Source organism: Olea europaea, chromosome 23, assembly GCF_002742605.1.
Source record: "Olea europaea var. sylvestris chromosome 23, O_europaea_v1, whole genome shotgun sequence".
NCBI classification, from domain to species: Eukaryota; Viridiplantae; Streptophyta; class Magnoliopsida; order Lamiales; family Oleaceae; genus Olea; species Olea europaea.
Window position 1 is genome coordinate 1,306,997 of NC_036259.1, and position 5,357 is coordinate 1,312,353.

A 5,357-nucleotide genomic window follows, 5' to 3' on the forward strand; every position below is an offset into this window, starting at 1 on the left:
TTGTGATAGTAATTGTTTGGTGAATAAGTTGTTAAAAAGTATGAAAAATTTTGGATTTATGAATATAATAACTTTTTGAAAAAAAATATGTAGTTGAACATGAGTTTGAAAACAAATAAATTTTCAAATAATGAAGTTCAAACGTTGGCAAAATATGGTGCACGTTCATCTCTTTCGACTAGGGTCAACTGTCTTTCTTGTCTATGTCATGTTAATTCTTATTTTTTAAAACTATTTCTAAATATTTTGTTCATCTCTTTGAACCAATGATTAAGAATTTGTGTACTGTTTTTTATTTATGCCACTGTTTGTAATAGATTAAAATCAAATTTTTAGTATATTTCAATAAAAGTTAAAGAAATAAGTGGTTGAAAATGTATGAATCCTATAAAATATGTGGTTGAAATTAATTGTTGACTATAACTTAAAGTCAAATTTAGATTTTACTCCCTATCAAACTGGGAGAATATATATTAATTGGACCATTATACAAATATGAAATATACAAATTAGATAATATCTGCTTCAAAAAAGAGGCAAATAGCAATACACGCAGACAAAAACAAGTATCAAACTAGTTTTCCCTATGAATGAAATTAGAATTATATGCTTGTTAGAAACTTTAGTACAGTAATTGTATGTGTTGGTAAAATAAAGTTCAATTATGCTAGACGTACAGATATTGGTTGATAGAGAAAAGCCAGAAATTTAAATTTGCTGATGCGACATGAAATAAAGAGGAGAAGTGCTGTGGAAATTTTAAAGAAAAGGGCCAAGTTGTTCCAGCATAAATATTTATAATTTTTATTGTTTTTGTCGTTACTTTCGGTGTTATTATGGGATATCAAACAAAGTCGAAATATTGTATTTTTAACATTATTTCGAAGTGTTCATGACCTAGTATTTCACGTCTTCAATGACACACAAAACGGCCAATCGTTACAAAAGTTGCAGTGCATCAAAGTCGGCAATTGAAATTCGTATTTGAGATTTTTGGTATTATGCTAACCTTAAAATTTTTCGACATTCATACGCTAGTCAAATCCATAAATTGTTGGCGTAATCTTGAATCTCGTTTTGAGAACTAAATCATAAACGTATTGAATAGTTTAAATGAACGTAAAAAAAAAAATTAATCGTGCATCAAACGTGGGTGTTTAAAGAGACGTATAACTTGTTTTTTCTTTAATTATTTCTTTAATATCTATTATTTTTGTACAACAAATTTCTCAATATGATTTACATCATTTTATTAGGAAGTATTATACGGTTATGATATAAAAAAATCAAAAGTAAAATGACATCGTTTAAAAAGTAAATTTTTAAAAATTTCCTAAATGATCGATAGACGACATTTTATATTGATGTAAAAAAAAAAAAAAAAAAAATTGACATCCATGTCAAAAGAGACGTCATTTAAATTTTTTTTAGAAATTTTTTTAGGAAATTTCCTTAAAAAAATCTGAATCATTTTTAGGAATTTTTTTACATTACTGTTACTTTTAAGTCTCGATCATTTTTTCAAAAAAATTAAAATAATCTAATGAATTTCCTAATATAATTTTTGACAGCATTTAGGAAATTTCCTAAATGAATTTCTAAAATTTTTAAATGACATCTCTTTTGACATGGATGTCAAAAAATTTTACATCAATATAAAATGTCGTCTATCAATCATTTAGGAAATTTTTAAAATTTAATTTTTAAATGATATCATTTTACTTCTGATTTTTTATTTTTATTTTTTATTTTTTTTGGGTATCATACCCATATAAAACTTCCTAATGAAATGATGTAAATTATATTAAGAAATTTGTTGTTCAAAAATAATAAACATTGAAGAAATAATCAAAGAAAAAATAAAAAACGAGTTATACGCCTCTTTTAACACCCATGTTTGATACACGATTAATTATTTTTGACGTTCATTTAAACTATTCAATACTTTTATGAGTTTGTTCTCAAAACGAGCTTCAAGATGACGCCAACGATTTATGGATTTGACTAGCGTATGAATGTCGAAAATTTTTTAAACTCAGCATATTATCGAAAATCTCGAATACGAGTATCAATTGCCTACTTTGACGCACTGTAACATTTGTTACAATTGGCCGTTTCGTGTGTCGTTGAAGACGTGAAATACTAGGTCGTGAACATTTCGAAATGATCTAAAAAATGCAATATTTCTACTTTGTTTGATATCCCGTAATAACACCAAAAGTAACAACAAAAATATAAAAAATTGTAAATATTTAGGCTGGAACAACTTGGCCCTTTTCTTTAAAATTTCCACAGTACTTCTCCTCTTTATTTCGTGCCACACCAGCAAGTTTAAATTTTTGGATTTCCCCCGTCAACCAGTATCTGTACGTCTAGCATAACTGAATAAAGTTTTAGCCATTATGAGAAAAAACTTATAAATAAGTTCAACTATTGCAAATATATTGTGCGTGTGCGTGTGCGTGTGCGTGTGCGTGTGCGTGTTTTGTTCCATTAGATAAAAATTTAAGATTTTTAGAGGTGCACTAACATGTACGCAAAGCACCCAAAAAAGGTTGCTAAATCAATTGGCAGACAGTGAACGCATGGCATCCCTTGGCGCCACTTCATTTTCTTTATTTTTTATTTTGCTTAGATGCCGATCAACTTTTCATATATATAAATTTTGCCTCAGTTTTAACTCAAATCTTTCATATTGATCCTGATATTCAAAAGTTGAAAAGCATCAAAAGATGGGAGTTTTTAAGTTATAAAACATGATGAGTGTATTTTGCACTTTTATTTAGTCTCTTAAAATTGTGTATTATTAGATTACTTGAGTGTATTTCTACTTAATTTAGTGTTTATTGTTTTCTTAGATGAAATCCTAACTTTGAATTGAATTAAATAAAAATGATGAGATTTGTACTTTAAAAGAACCAAAAGATGGAATATTCGAGTACTGAGACTTAGAAGTGAGTAAATCTTGATTATTCAAGGTGATTTGAAGTAATATTGAAGATTTGAAGTGGGTGACCGAACATTGGAAGCCGAAGAAGCAAAATGTGGCATCTACATCAATGTATGTGAAGGAATTAGAAAACTATCATGCAGTATTGGAGTTCGTGGGTGCCTTTAAGTCTGAGTATAGTGAAGGTTCAAAACACCTTGTGTCATTTCATAGATCAAAACTCCATATTTTCGAGTTCAAATCACAAACACAACTCCATTATTTTTGGAGAATTTGAAGGAAGATTCAAATAATTATTGAAGATTGAGATCTGATTATTATTTTTCGAAGAGATTCATTAGATCTTCTTATTTTTAGAAATACTAGTCTATCGAAAATGCAATGCAAGGGCAGGATTATTTTGAACGTCATATTATGTTGATATCAGTTTAGTGTTTAAAGAATAAGCGAATTAATTAGTTATAAAAATAATCATTGGAGGTAACTATTTGTGATATTAATTTTGAAATTGAATGATTCAATATAGTAATGACAATAATGAAATATTCAATTTTGTGCAAAGAAAAGTAGTAATTTCCACTTGTAAAAAAAAAAAATTTAAATAATTTTAAATCAAACAAATTCATATTGAAAAAATTTTGAATAAAAAAAAATTTCTCCTTTGAAGGAGAGAAAAGCAATAATTGAAAAAATTAAGTTAATCATAAAGAGAAAAGAATTTTAAAAAATTGAAATAGCAAAAGAAATTTATCTATAATACGAACCAAAAAAAATTAAAAAATAAATTATTTAGTAATTTCCACTAGTAGAAAAATTGAAATAATTTTACATTGAACAACATTATATTGACAAAATTTTTAATGGAAAAAAAATTTGTCCTTTGAAGGAGAGAAAAGAGGTAATTAAAAAAACTAAGTTCAACGAGAAAAGAATTTAAAAAATTTTAAATGGAAAAAATTATCTATAATATAAACAAAAAAATTTTAAAAAATAAATAAATAAAATTTTCATCTAGTGACTCCTTTCACGGAGAGAAATTCTCCTTTCAAAAGGAGAGTTCAAAAGGAGTCTCCTTTTAAAAGGAAGGAGAGATAATCTCTCCATGGATGAAGAGTTTCTTATTTATTTATTTGTTTTGTTGATATTATAGATAATTTTTTCTATTTAAAATCTTTAAGAAAATTTTCTCTTTATTTATGATTGAGCTTAATTTTTTAAATTATATTTTCTCTCAGTGGAAGGAGAATTTTTTTTCTATTTAAAATTTTTTCAATATTAATTTATTTTATTTAAAAATTTCAATTTTTTTTTCTATTGGTGGAGGTGGAGATTATTGATTTTTTTCACAAAGTTGGAAGGTTCATTTTTGTCACATGCGTTTTCACATTCAACTGATTTGAAATGGATTTGGTCAAAATTATTTGGTTTTTTTCCTATTCAACTGGCTTGAAATGAGTTTGGTCAAAGTGGTTTTATTTTTGTCATATTGATTTTTATATTGAACAAGTTTGAAACTGGTTTGGTCATTTGAATCTAACACACAATTTTTTTCTCCATTTTTTCACGCTATCAACTATATTCTATAATTTCATTAGTAGTAATATTTTGTCACACCGTAGCTTTTTTTTAATTGATGGAGTAGAAACGACATCGTTTTCTATTTTATCTGTAACTATTATGTTTTGAATCTGATACACAGTACTCTTTTTTTATTTTCTCACGCTATCAACTATCGACCATCCTATTATTTTATTAGTAATAATTTTTTTTACATAATAGTTATTATTTATTTCTAAAATGTAAAAAGTTAATTATAACTAAAAAGATCACTTCAAGTTATTTAAAAGTAAAACAAACTTATAATTGTAAAAACTACTTATAAGTTAAAAAATATTAACTTAATTTTTTTTAAGTATAAATATTTAGATATCTTTAATTTTTAAATTAAATATTAATAAAAATATTACACTATTTAGTATGTAAAAAATTACGTATAAGTAAAAAAGCACTTCAAGTTATTTAAAAATAATAACAAAATTTATAATTGTAAAAGCTACTTATAGGTAAAAAAAAATATTAATCTCTCATTCTTTTATAATTGCAAAAGCTACTTACTGGTAAAAAAATATTAACTTAAAATTGTTTAAGTATAAATATTTAGATATATTTATTTTTAAATTAAATATTAATAAAAAGATTAGATAATGTAAAAAGTTACTTATAAGTAAAAAAATCACTTCAAGTTATTTAAAAGTAATAAAAAACTTATAATTGTAAAAGCTGCTTAGATAAAAAAATATAAACTAGAACATTTTTAAGTAAATATTTAGATATATTTAATTTTTTACAATTAAATATTAATAAAAAATACTATAATTAAAAAATAAATAAATAACATATACGTGGT